The sequence below is a fragment of the Lepisma saccharinum genome, chromosome 13 (genome assembly GCF_977018435.1).
Source record: "Lepisma saccharinum chromosome 13, izLepSacc3.1, whole genome shotgun sequence".
In the NCBI taxonomy this organism is placed as follows: domain Eukaryota; kingdom Metazoa; phylum Arthropoda; class Insecta; order Zygentoma; family Lepismatidae; genus Lepisma; species Lepisma saccharinum.
In genome coordinates, this window is record NC_139241.1 from 31,460,691 (window position 1) to 31,475,915 (window position 15,225).

The following is a 15,225-nucleotide window of genomic DNA, read 5'->3' on the forward strand; positions in this document are numbered from 1 at the left end:
TGTACCCGTACCACCAGACTCATACACACTGAGCAGTGTTTCATCAGACGAAGAACCTGCGACTTGTCAGGATGTTGCACAATCTTCGAGTACGCATTCAGATCCCAATTACGCCCCAGTGTCTGACACTAAGGAACCACATGTGATAAGTCAGGAAGAACTGAATGATCTGATCAGAGACTTAAACCTTCCGAAGACCAAGGCCCTGTTGCTTGCATCACGACTTCAACAATGGAATCTACTTGATCGAGATGTGAATATATCGATGTACAGAAAATGAGAGGTGAGCCTACTTCCTAATTTTACAAAGGATGGTGATTTGGTGTATTGCAGTGACATTCCGTCGCTTATGGAACAACTGAAATTTGACTACAGCACTGAAGAATATAGACTGTTCGTAGATTCGTCGCGGACTAGCCTGAAGGCAGTGTTACTACACAATGGCAATCAATATCCTGCCATTTCTGTTGCTCATGCTGTGCATATGAAAGAAACATACGTGAACATGCGGAACCTACTACAGAAATTAAATTACGAACAGTTTAAGTGGTGTGTATGTGCTGACCTTAAGGTTATTGCCATCCTCACCGGTTTACAAGGAGGTTACACCAAACACTGCTGTTTCTTGTGTCATTGGGACAGTCGAGCCAAAGAGCAGTACACCATCACAAAATGGCCAAGAAGGAACCAACTGGTCCCAGGAGAGATGAATGTGGCTAATGAACCTCTTGTGGATCCGGAGAAAGTATTCTTACCACCTCTCCATATAAAATTAGGTCTAATGAAGGTATTTGTCAAAGCCCTGAAGCGAAATGGTGAAGCATTTACTCATCTCAGAAAACTGTTCCCAAGACTTAGCGAGGCCAAGGTGAAAGAAGGTGTTTTTACAGGGCCTCAAATCAGAGACGTTTTGAAGGATCCTACTTTTCCTTCTAAGCTGAGTGATGTGGAACATGAGACTTGGGAGGCCTTTCGAGACGTGGGCAGTAATTTTCTCGGGAATCATGTCACCATATTACAAAGACATTGTGGGCAGGTTAATTACTTCATTTCGTACCATGGGATGTAATATGTCCCTCAAGTTACATTTCCTGCATTGTCACTTGGACTTTTTCCCTCAACAGTACAGCTTGGGGGAGGTCTCCGATGAACACGGTGAAAGGTTTCATCAACAAATAGCTACCATGGAGAGGCGCTACAGTGGGAAATGGAGTGTGAATATGTTGGCAGACTTCTGTTGGAATGCGACACGCGAGATACCCTGTACAAATTACAAGAGGAGCAGGAACACCAATTGACATGTAAGTGTTGAAATTTTACTCTTTATGTAGTTGTATCTGCTTGTTTTATATTGAAATTCTGATGATAGCGTGGAAATTTATATGCGGGGAGAATAGCACCTTTGCGTGGTCATTGAAACCCGCCCCCAACCCCTCCCTCAAAACTGGTACGTCCTGGAGAAAAACGGGTTGCGGATTCGAACTCAGGAGCTCGAAATCTATAAGAATCACCTATTTTGGTTCATGGGAGCGACACAAAGTTTAATTTTGCCGAACAGTGTTATCAGTGTTAAAAGCAGTATTAGCCGGAAAATGCAAACCAGCAAAGCTGAGTGACAACGCATTGAAATCTCCATCTCCAAAGCAATAGCGAAGGAACTGAACCAGCATTTCCGAGACCTCGAAAGACGCATCATCCTGGCTTTTGCAAGTGATGTCGTGCTGAAAGAAATCAAACCAGCGCTGACCACCATCATCATAACTGCCGTGAAGGATGCGATCCATGAAGTAAAAAGTGATCTCAACATGAAAATCTCCGACTTAGACAAACAAGTGAAGCAAGTGCGGAAGGATTTGAATTCCTTGGAGCAGTATGACCGTTGCCTGAACCTTGTTTTCCATGCATCAGTGAAAGTGAGGGTGAAAAGTGTGAAGTGATGGTGTCAAAGGTCATCAAGGAGCAGGTGAAAGTGCCTCAAGATGTGTTCCAACGTGTTCACCAACTGGGAGCACTGCAACGTGATGGAAAACCCCGGCCGATCATTGCATGCTTTGTAACCTACGCCCAGAGACACTTCGTCTACAAGAACAAAAAGAACCTCAAGGCTACAGGGACAGGAATCTTCATCACTGAAAACCTTACAAAAACAAATCTGGATCTTTTTCACAAGGTAAGACGAAGTAAAATATTCGAACGAGTGCGGACAACCGATGGAAATGTACTTGCCCTACACAACGGAAACGTGGTTAGGATTACCGACTCGGAGGACACTGCAAAGTTCAGCAGAAAGTAACACTACCCTGTTTCGCCAAACTCCCCTCCTAACTGTGGTGTGTGTATTTTCGAAACCGCTTCTCCCATCAACGATGTACGGGCACCTGTCTGTGGCTGGTCAAGGGTAGAGGGGAGTGAAGGAGAACATTCCACGCCGAACCACACAAATAATACAAGACTCTGCATTCCTCAATGGTGGCGAAAGAAGGGCAAGAACCTGTCACACAATAGACTTTTAAATGTAAACAACCCTCAGCTACTATTCCAACTCACGTGATGCAAGCTCACCAATTTTTAGTTATCACCAAATACTTTCATTATTTTCTTTCTTTTGTGCTAGTGCTTTCATTATATACTAGTTTTTACTTTTCTTTAATTTTTATTTGTAATGTTTTTAAAATTTTTATTGTAGGAAATATGTCACTATGAAAACTAGCACCTGTTTTTTTTTAAAAAAATTGAGTGTTATACGTATGCACATTTCCATTGTTATTGCCTTATGTAATTCACACTCGGGACAGTATATAGGACTATACTGTGGAGGAAACGATAAATATAAATAACCCCACCAATGTAGTCAATGGTGCAGTAATGCCACTCCCAATCAGAAGTCACTAAAGTTACTTTGAAGAGACACCCATTAATATCCACCACAGCAATTACACCAAGAAACAGCTTGAAGCTGAAATAAATAAATCTGAAAATGGCTTTAAATTATGTCATCTAAATATTCAAGGTTTACTAAACTCCATAGACGAATTTAAACAAATAACATCGGACTTAAACTTTCACCTGATAGCCATTACAGAAAGCTGGTTAAAACCGAACATTAGTAATAATATGATAGATATCAAAAATTACACATTAGTTCGACAAGATAGATTAAACAAATCTAGAGGTGGTGTATGCCTATACATATCCAAATCGCTTAAATGGAAATTTTTAGACGGGTTTGTTAATAATGATATCGGAATAGAGTCCCTTGTAATCGAATTAACTATCGATAGGAAAAACATTGGAATTTTGGTAGCATATAAACCCCCTAATGTCAGCTATACTCACATCAGCCACGTAGCTTATATTCTCCAACACCTATACTTAAATTATGATTACTTCATTGCGTTAGGCAACTGTAATATCAACATGTTAAGAAATAATGAAAGCAGCACTCGACTCCTTAAGAGTATAATCAAAGAAGTTCACGGGAAACAATTAATTACCAAACCAACCAGAGTGACAGTGACGTCAAAGTCATTAATTGATTTAATCGTTTATTCACAAGATTTAATTGTAAAGCAAATTGGGCAGAGCGACTTACCAGGAATTACAGATCACCATATAATATACTCTATACTTGACCTGTATGTACCAAAACAATTTAAAAAATTTTCAAAATTAGAAATTTCAAAACCATAGACTTGGACAAGTTTCGAAAAGACGCGAAAAATGTGGAATGGTGTAAAATCGAAAGAAACGAGGATGTAGATGCAGCGGTGGAGGCCTTGAATGATAACATTATCAGGTTAATAGATAAGCACGCCTCACAGCGAAAAATTTGTGAAACCAAACCTCCTGCCCCCTGGATTTCAAATCGAGTAAGGGAATCCTGGTATGATGGTATCCTGAGGTATGATGGCATAAACCTAACTATTCTGCAACATTGCATCCCCTTTTGCTTAGAAGAAGTAACATTATTAATCTTTCCATTTCCAAAGGTTTGGTCCCTCAAGAATGGAAAATATGCGAAGTAACACCTATACCTAAAAAATCCAACCCCACAGAAATTAAAGACCTAAGGCCCATTAGCATTCTATCCACAATGTCCAAAATACTTGAAAAACTAATTTATGAACAAATACTTCCACATATTCAAGGTTTCCTACCACACTTTCAATCTAGTTTTAGAGAAATGCATAGTACTTGCACTGCGCTGCTCGATATCGTAGACAATATAAGTAAAGGAATAGATGAAAATAAAGTTACACTGTTAGTCTTGTTGGACTATTCAATAGTGTATGACTCAATCAATCATGAATTGTTATTGGCCAAACTGTATCACTATGGCGTTACCGGAAACTTGTTAAATTGGTTTTGTTCATATGTAGGCAACAGAAAATGTGTGAAATATCGGGAACCGGAAGTTACATACTCAAAATGGTTGGTTGTTCAACAAGGCATCCCCCAAGGAAGTATATTACGTCCATCACTATATATGATTTCGACCATGTTGTCCAAAATTGCCACTACCATCAGTATGCTGACGATTCTCAAATTTATATTCAGTGTAATACAGAAAACTACGATAATGCGATGACCAAACTCCAATTCGACCTTGATGCTATAACAAATTGGTCATGGAGGAACTCCCTTCAATTAAATCCAACAAAATCTTGCTTCATGATCATAGGAACTCATGGTACACTTAAAAAACTTCACAAAAACTCACCTTCTCCTCCAACTCTCGGCAGTATACCTATAAGCGAAGTGGATACAAGCAAAAACTTGGGGATTGTGTTCGATAGACACTTAAATTGGGAGGCACAAGTAGAATTTGTTGTGAAAAGCTGTATGTGGAAACTTAAATCTTGGTAATCATTTAAAACCTACTCTGGACGCTAATGTTAAAGATCGCCTTATGCAAGCACTCGTTCTATCCACACTAGACTATTGTGCTTCAGTGTACAGTAATATCTCCCAGGGCCTAAACTATAAACTTCAAAACATTCAGAACTGTTGTATATCTTTCATATTTAACCTAAAAAAGAAAGAACATGTATCCCTCTACGTGAAGAAACTTTCTTGGCTAAACATTAACAATAGAAGAAATTACTTAACACTCACCTTGATGCACAAAATACTTAAGAGTGACCCCCCAAAATACTTATTCCATAAAATCTGTTCTCGTAGAACTTTGGTCGAACATAATATCCACAAGATACACAATCTAAAAATCCCCAAACATAAAACCACCACCTATAACAAGTCCTGCATTGTTAAAGGGGATCAGGGAATGGAACAAACTGCCTGCACCATTGACTAACATTATTTGCCATCAAAGTTTTAAGAAACAATTAAAGAACTTACTATTATCCCAACAACTACATTAACCTTCATATATAAACAATTGCACCTGCACTTACACATCACACAATGGGCAAAAATAAACTTTACTGTGGACACTGTTACTCATTTTAATCACATTCTAAGAACGGTCATCTTGTGCATGTTGCTTCATATCGTCTCGTGCGTTTGGTGAATCTCATTCTTGCACGAAACGCACGGAATGCGACTTTTGGGACACGCCTGCTTAAATAAAGACCATTCTACTCTATAATCTACCATGATTTAATTTTTTTCTAAAGGGTTTGGGTATAGGATCCCACGTTGCACACACTGTTCCATGCTGTACATTTCTTTGCTAAAATTGTCTGAAATACTTTGCCAGAGTGCGAAGAACTAAACTTAGTCATTTTAGAGGATTGATTGGTCTACAATTTTGTAATAAAACTTTTAAAATTATATTTCGTAGTTTAGGAGGGAAGTGGTGTCAAAATGACAAACTCTGTGTATTATAATTTGGCGTAGTTAATACATGGAAGATATTTATACTTTAAACATCCAGAAAAAGAATGGAAAAACACAACTGTGATATACATCAATCTAAAAGTGTTGTCTATCTTTTGTTGTATGGTATTTGGGGTTATTTTATGGCCTATGGTGGCTTGGAAATGAAATAAACGAGACAAAAAATGCCTTTGTAGCTGTAGGAAAAAAAAATTCAACATAATCACAAGATTAAAGTGCTTCATGGCATGGTACTGACACCCTTACCCTCCAGTTTCCTCAAGGTACCCACTTTATAAGACGCTGCATTCATAAAATAATGTTTTATAAATTTAAATACCCAATGGAATATTAACTAAATATGTGCTGCACCTAGGAAAAAAAACATAATCACAGGTATAGTTCTAAAAATATTGGGTTTCATGGTGAGGTGAAGAGCAAACTGATCACTAGTGAAGATGATTAAATTTCAGTACCATTGCAGGGAGCAAACCTGACTGATAAAACTAAGTGGAACTGAAAAAAGTTACGTTATAACATACCTTGGGCTACCCTTTGTGGTATGGTTGTTAGTTTAGCATGATGTGATGCCGAAGATGCTGGGACTGAATCATAGGCGTGTGCAGCCCCTCTGATTAGGTGTGGGGGGGGGGGACAAAAGCATTGATGAAAGTTCAGTTGGGAAAGAAAACCCTCATTTCATCTCAATATTTTAGTTTCCTTTTCCTCCAAACAATTGTGTTCATGCATTTAAGACAAAACTGTTTAGCAGCAAAAGTCTGAAGTACTTGTTATACTTATAACTATCTCTCTGGTAATTACAATGCATTACAGAAAACAACAAAATTGCAAGTGAAGCAAGCAAGAAAATTAATAGATTCAAATTTTTGCAAATTGAAAACAATATTGATATAATATGGCAGAAAAAATTTCATGGGGCACCATGGCATTGTCTTTTACAATCTTCTTCAATTTAGATCGTTCCGCACCTAGGGTCAACTCCCACCGCCCACTAGCTACAGCTGTGAACTTGACATTGATCCCATTGATGAACGAGCTGATTGATTCCATTTTCCCAGAATTCCCTTGGCCGTGACGCGACCCAGTCCTTCACAGCATCCTTGAGTTCATCGTCCGAGGTGAAGCGCTTTCCTTTGAGATGCTTTTTCAGGGGACCAAACACATGGAAGTCACAGGGGGATAAGTCCGGACTGTAGGGCGGATGGTCTAGCTGCTCCCACTTGAACCTGCCAGTTCCGCGTGTGTGACCCTGGAGACGTGTGGACGTGCGTTATCATGGAGGAGAACCACACCCTCCGTGAGCAGCCCCGGTCGTTTGTTCTTGATGGACCTGCGTAGGCTGCGGAGTATCTCACAGTACACATCAGAGTTAATGGTTCGTCTGTGTTCAAGGAATTCCACAAGTAGCGGACCTTGCACATCGAAAAACACGGTAAGCAACACCTTGCCAATGTTAATGCCATCCTGTCTGAACACGCACTGCTGCGTCACTTGGACGGCGCTCTGTATCGGATCCTCTGCTCTCACCTGCGCATGCGCGTTCCTCTGCATGCTCCGATGTCGTGTGGTGACTCCAATCGTACCCCTACATATCAAGCTACGTTCTCCCATCGCGGCATCGGTATTATATAAACGATTCCGTTGTTACGACGTTTCGTACCTTTTCATTTCATCAACCCTTGTAATTTTATCTGGAGTATCCTCTACTGCTACTATTAGATTCTAATAGTATTGCTCTCTTTTACCTCAATGTTTGCCTCCCTGGAACAGATTTCCGTCCAAGATTGGGGAGGGGCAATGCCAATTGCCCCCTGTGACTGCGGCACTTGATCCCCTTCCCCCACAGTTGGTTTGAACTTTAATCAGCTTAAAAATACTTGACTTTGAGTATAATATCGTTTAACAGAGATAAGATTCTTCTACATTAAACCAATAGGTGAAAGTATAATTATGTAGGGACATGGAGGTCTTGAAGAGGAGCAGGGATGGCTACACTTCCCCCTTAGAAATTGAATGTCAACCTAAGTATATTTCACACGTATAATAATTTGATCTCAGCCATAGTAATTTACGTTAATGCGATAATTTCAAATTCAAGTGGTCTGTTTTGAGGGGACAACACTATTGTTGGGGTAATATACCCCATGGAAAAATACCTTGCTGTCGCTACGTGGAATCTGCGGACGTCCATGACTGGGGGGGGGGGGGGCAATCACCATCCTGTGCGCACGCCTATGGACTGAATCCTGGGTAACATATAGATGTATGTGTGTCCCAACATGTGCATCATCTATTCAACATTAATCTCAATCAGTGTTACTATCCTAGATGTAGAAAAGTGAGATAAAATAAGGGTAAAACTTCGATAGCGTCCCAATGGATTTCTTCATTTTTACACAAGAAACTACTTACCGAAATGAGTTTCTGTAGCATTTAGAAGTCCTTGTTGGTAATTTCTTTCATCGAGAAAAGCCGATGTTGTCCGTATATGCTAAATTGAACGAAAGGAGTGCTAATGGAACCTAACCTAACCTCGTAGGCACACCTTGTCCCCGTGATGGTATGTGGGGCTATCGTGAATTTTTGGGGCTAACGTCAATGGTTTAATAATTACTCATTAGGTAAAATTTAAGTATCCCCGAAACGTATTTCTTCAATTTTACAGGAGAAAGTACTTACCAAAAAGAGTTTCTGTATACTCTATGAAGGTCTCGGAAGTGTTTCTTCCCCTCGCTGAATGAATTTTCGCAGAAAAACATCTATTTTTCAACATTAATGTCTCTCCGATGCACGAAACCTGTTCCATTGATGTCCTACTATGTGAACTAAATTTTGTGTGCGCTTGATGACGTAATAACCGGTCAGTGTTTCCAAACACGCGGTTTTCCTATTATGTAACAGTAGTATAACGTAAATGAACATGCATGGTTTGTGGGGCTATCCGTGCATTGTTCCTGGGGATATTTATGAATGGTTCGGGGGGCTATCCATGCATGGTTCCTGGGGCTATCTGTGAATGGTTCGTGGGGCTATTTATGAATGGTTCATGGGGCTATTTATGAATGGTTCGTGGGGCTATCTGTGAATGCTTCGTGGGGCTATTTATGAATGTTTTTAACAATTTTTAAAGTGACAATTTTAATTATGTTTGCCGAACCTAACCTTGCTGTGCATGGAGTTATTTATTTTATTTATTTATTTATTTGAAAAGTCCTGAATACAGAAAAATCCATTTTACATCAGGATATCAACCGGAAAAGAAATAAACAAAATAATAAGATGGACACATACACACACATATACATATATAACAAGAATAATAACAAGTAGATCAAGAATAATATTATTTATACTTCAGCTGCTTTATGCACGCCGTTCTGTAAGTCTGCTTTGATAAATGGAAGCCTGGAGCGTCTTTTAATGAGTTGTAAATGGTTTGTAGCCTGTAGAGAAGTGATCTTTGTTCTAAGGATAGCCTTGAAGATTTAATGTAAAAGAAGTTGTTGCATTTACTGTTGGGACGTGGGATTCTGATATTAAGAAGTGGCAAGAGTTCGCTGGTGAAAAGTTGTCAATTAATGATTCTGAAGAGTAGTGTTAAATCTGAGAGTTGACGGCGAAGAGAAAGGTCATGAATTTGTAGAGTGGATAGAATTTCTTGTTTGGAGAAGTTTGCAAGGGCTGGGCATCTGTGTTTGACTATTCTGACGAAGAAACTTACTACTTTGTTTGTTTTCTTTAAATTGCTTTCACATGCCATTGACCAAATACAGGAGCCATATTCAAGAATAGGAACAACACACATTGTAAAGTAGGTTTTGAGGGCAGAAACGTGAGTTATGTCTGTAAATCTGTAAATTAGTCCAAGTGTTTTCATCGCTTTCGAAGTTATGTAGTCTATGTGATGGTTGAAAGTCAGTTTGCTATCAAAAATGACACCAAGATCCTTGTGCTGTCGTACGAACGGAATAACCTGGTTGCATAACTTGTAGGATGGCACTGTGTTATTGGATTTTAGGGTAAACCTCATGACAACAGATTTATCCGGATTTAATTTGAGATTCCAGTCTTGACACCAGCGTTCAATGTGTTTGAGATTGTCTTGGATGTAGCATGTGTCCTGAGGTGAGGTAATGTTTCGGAATAATTTGCAGTCATCAGCATACAATAATACTGAACATTCGGAAGAAATATATTCGTGAATGTCATCCATGAAGAGAGAGAAACACAGGGGCCCCAGAGAACTTCCTTGGGGCACACCGGAAACTACAGGGAGCCACGACGAAGAGCAACCAGATACGATAACCTTTTGCTTTCTATTGTGTAAGTAAGATGAAAGTAGTTTAAGAAGAGCTCCGTGAATATTGAATCTATTCGATAATTTGTGGATGAGTTGCGTGTGAGAGATAGAGTCAAAGGCTTTGGAAAAGTCTAAGTATACGACATCCATGTCTTGCTTGGCATTCGGGCAGTTAACTGCTTTGGTAAGCAAGCAAGCAAGGTTTGTATCACAGGAAGCATGAGGGAGAAAACCGTGTTGAGTGGGAGAGAGAAACGGAGAAACATGTGCAAGGATACGATTAGAAATGATTTTTGCAGCTAGCAGTGCAAGTGCAGGAAGTAAGGAAATCGGCCGATAGGAAGTGACATGAGTTTTGTTTCCGTGTTTGAGGATAGGGACTATATTTGCTTGCTTCCATGTACAAGGAAACACACCTTCGGAGAAGCATTTATTAAAGATTGTGCTTATTGGTTTGGATAAAATATGGGCTAAATGTTTCAGAAATATCGCAGGAATATCATTAGGAGTGGTAGCTTTGGAACTTGAAACAGATTTTAATAATTCTTGAACTTCATTGCAGTTAGTTGAGATTTGAAAGAGTGTGTAAGGAATAATGGACCTGACTTCCGGTAGTGTGGTAGCAGCATTCTTTGTAAAGTTACTATGGAAGTACGAGTTAAAAAGTGATGAACGCTCATCCTTTGTAGCAGACTTACCGTTCCAGGAGACTTGAAGGGGAATACGGTCATGTTGCCGGCGTGAGTTAATTAGCGTCCAGAATGTTTTAGGATTTTTAGCAGCACTTTCTGTTACACTTTGAATATAATTATTATAGTCCCTTTGAATTAAGTTTTTGCTATACTTCCTTAAGTAAGTAAAAGTGTTCAGTGTATGAACGTTCGGAATTTGTTTCCACAGGATCCACACATTCTTTTTGTTCTTCAGCGTAAGCTTAGTCTCTTCAGTATACCACACAGGGAATCGGGATGTTCTTGTTTTCCTTAGGGGCACGTGATCTTTAATTACAGCCTGCACACAGTCCACGAGGAAATCCACTGCTTCTTCCGCGGGGAGGGGGTCCATCATTGTCCAAGGAATGAGGCTGGTGAAAAGGGAAAGTTCCTCCCAGTTGACTCTTTTCCAGTTGTAGACAGGTCTGGAGGAGGGGGAGGGCCTGGGGGCTTTTCCAGGGACTTGGATTTCGGCATGCACGGGGGTGTGGTCCGAGGCAATGAATTGCTCACCGGGAGTGGCCTTGACCTTTGTGTGCGAGGACAGCAACAGGTCGAGAGTTTCTGTGCGTCTTGTGGGAAAATCTACAAATTTTTGAAGTCCAATCGCCTTGATGTAATGGTCAAAAAACCACCTGTCATCATTGTCTGTGCAGAGGCCAGAGTTCGATGATGACCATTTTATATGAAGGTTAAAATCACTCATAAGAATGATGTCAGTTTCCTCCATAGCATTTAGCACAGAGTCCAATAATGTTGACAAGGTTGCAGTGCCAGATTTAGGGGCTCTATAAAAACAACCGATTAAAAGTTTATTTGAGCCTATATTTACTTGAGTCCATATTAACTCGCATGATGTTTCGAGGTCCAGGCGTCTGATGCAGGGCCACTTGTTGTTTACGAGTAACATAACTCCGCCTCCACGTGAACCCCTATCGTTACGGAATACCTGAAATTCCGTCAGGGGTATTTCATTATCGGCGATCATTTCATTGAACCACACTTCACTGAAACCAATCACATCGTACTCGTTAAACTCGCTACAGAACATTTGTAGAGTTGATAGCTTTTTTGTTAGGCTTTGCACATTTTGATAGTATATTTTCACACCAGACTCATCACGGGAAGCCACCTGGGGACCAGGGTTGACATGAATGTCGCCTGCTAGCAGAAGGGTAAACGCAGCCACGATGAGGCCATGCTGGGCCGAACCACGTGGCTGGCGGGAAGCGTTGTTCTTGCGGCTTCTGGAAACTGCCCACACGAAGCTCCGATCCGAACCCATGGCCGAGAAAGAAAATCGCCTGTAACTAAACGACCAGTCCTCCACACACTTGCAGTTATCCGGCATTTCATGTCTCGCAATACTACGAATCCACGTCACAAATAACACAAACACAATAGCACACAAACAACCCGAAAACAGTTGAAATTTCGGAGCACGAAATGCGCGTGCATCAGGCTTCGGCGCCATCTTATTTATGAATGGTTCGTGGGGTTTTCGAACCTGGAAAAAAATATGAAATCAGTAACACGAAACTAGATATTTTTCGATGAAGAAGGTTGCAACACTGAATAAGCACTGATCATCGACAACACTAGTCAAGATTTCTCCACCATATTGCGTGTAACGCTAGCAAAAATGAACAAGAATTACTCGATATGTCGAAAATTGAGATTATTTGTGTGAAAAAAACGAAATGGCACCTTAAAGAATCCTTAGGAATGCAGAATACATAAGTACCAATGTGAAAAAGAAGAAAATAAAAGAATTCCAGCCGTTTCGGGGATACTTAACATTTAATGCCAATTTTTGTCCACTGTGGTCAGAGGCCAATTGGGACTGTAAATTTGGATGCACCAAAATGTGCCTTCTCAGGGAATCCAACTGTGAGAACTGATAACAAAGCAATGATATACCTGTTTTTAATAAATTAGGTCCAAAAACTCTGGCAAAATGGCCAACCTACAACTCAGTCCTTCGTTTCTTGCCAGTGTACTGGTACGTGATAATTACTGATATAGGGTTCTTTCGGTACTTGTTTACTATCCGTCGGACAGATTTCTTTATTCCTACAGAAGAAACTACTTACCGTAATAAGTTCGTGTAGTATTGTCTAACATCGGGAGGGTGTTTTGTGGGAAATTCAGGTAAGTTTTCCGTATCCTGAAAACGGATTTCTTCAAATTTAAAAGTTTGGGGGCAGGTGACTCCGGCCAATTCCTAACATGCCTTTAACAGGGAGTCTATAGAAAAAGCTGGGGAGCCGGTGCGGAGGCGGGTCTGCATTAGCTGTTGGGGGCAGTAGGTCAATTACACCAGGGGCGGAGCCCGGAATCGGTGGGAAATTTGGACTCAAAAATTTGAAACAAAAATATTTTTTTTAGTTTAAATTTCCCACCGATTCTGGGATGGATAGCCCCAAAAACCATTCACGGAATGTTCTGCGAAGCAGATAGGTAAGTTCGAATGTCACAAATTGACGAAACTCAGATGTTATAGGTGTCCGACTGATAGTAAACTTTTACTGTTCTTTGTACACACCACTAATAGAGGAATGTCGTAAAAATGTGTGATGTCAGTCATGCTCAAATAGTCTTGATTCTATGGCAGTCTAAAAATTAAACTAAGCATAACATTAACATTGTATGAACTAATTAATTACATTTTTCCAAAATTTAAAATAAAAAAAATCAATATTCAAGGCCAAAGGTCAAGATCATTGACCATGAATATGCAATATGTGGAAATATGAATGTGTTATTTATCACTGTAAAGGTTGTTTTGAGCTTCCCAGTGAGCCACAAATAAAATCTCTAATTGCATTAATAACTTGAGTTATGAGTATTTGTTGACAAGGTGCTGGCCAAAATGTAACTTTCCACTCCATAATTCCACAGCTTTGTGTATTTCAAGCCTGGAATTTGCAAACCTATGTATGAAAAATTAGAAAAATTGGAGAGGGAGATTTTTCTGTGACATTTTGGCATGGATTGACCCAGACACAACTGATTTTTCATGACACTAAGCTCTTCCCTGACCAATTTTCATTTCACTCACACAGAATATATCTTAGATAAACAGCATATGTATTTACTAACATCACACATGGGAAGAATTTGCAATCCTGCTTCAAAATATAGTGAAAGGAAAAGGGCAATTTTTTAAAGATATTATGGTAACTTTCATTAGTTACTGTAATAGGAACTGATGCAAATTTTCCATTCCAATTTCCATGCATTGTAAAATTGCTAATTAACAATATATGAATGCATGTGTGTGTATGTAATAAAGATTGCACGTACAATAAAACCTACAAACATGTATTTTTTATCTGTAGTCTGTAAAGAGACACAGATCCTCCAACTCAATCATAACAGTGTCTTACAACAATTTCCATTAGGCCTACAACTTAATCAAGATTCAACCTTAACCTTCAAGCAAAGCTTCACGATTTACCTTCTTCACACGCAAGTTAACAAAAGGTGACACTATTTCATGTAATAATTAGCTATCCTTTTTAAATATTACAACTTCATTTCCATTCATTAACTACAGGATTGTGAAATATATGTATCAAAATACGATATTTCGACCAGAGGATTGATAGATTAATATTTTAAATTCTTGTTTCTTATAACGGCTCTACACAGTACTTACACAATGATATTCAAAATGTTGTCCCCTCATTGTTATCTACACACTTTTTGAAACGAAACTATTCCGCACGGTGTCATTTAAATATCGAAATGATTTAAAACACGCCCTCCGAAAGACAACGTTGACCGTTTTCACTTGTTGTTCTTTCTTTCCGCCCCTTCAAAACAATACACAAAATTCTTCCTGGTACACGAGAGCCATCTACCAGACATAAACTGTACTAAGTGGAAGATGGCACCTAACGACTAACGTGCTACCCTCTAGCGGAAGACATAATCAACTCTATGCAACCATCTGCCTTTGCTCGACTGTAGGGAAATTTTCCTGAATGGGAAATTTTGAAGTCAAAGTACGGCGCTGTAGCCAAACCTTGCGGAAGCGGAAAAAACGTATATATACAGTGGGATCCATGAGTATTACCGCGCAAATTGTCCATGACTATGGGTATGGTCAAAGCCAATGATATGCGGACCATATAGGCAGTGTCTGCTGCCACGTTCTTTTTCTGCTAGAATCTCAAAAGAAGAAGAAGATGCCACGCCAATCATGTCATGGGTAACAAAATGTGGGCGTGTACGAGATGCAACGAGAGTCAACGAGAGAACACGATATTCAAAATGGTGATCTATGAGTATTACCGTGCAAATTGTCCATCACCATGTTCGTGCACTTTATTTGCCCCAATAAGAGCT

The 15,225-nt window shown here is 39.7% G+C and overlaps 1 protein-coding gene across 1 annotated transcript in view; it reads right to left on the reverse strand.

Annotated features, from left to right (window-relative positions):
• The window catches only part of M6 (neuronal membrane glycoprotein M6), a 122,195-nt gene extending 107,463 nt beyond the window's left edge, over window positions 1-14,732 (reverse strand). The window contains exon 1 of the mRNA XM_083134016.1: window positions 14,534-14,732. The gene's annotated coding sequence lies outside the window, so the exon portion shown is untranslated. The remainder of the gene's footprint in view (window positions 1-14,533) is intronic.
• Window positions 14,733-15,225: the final 493 nt, after the last annotated feature.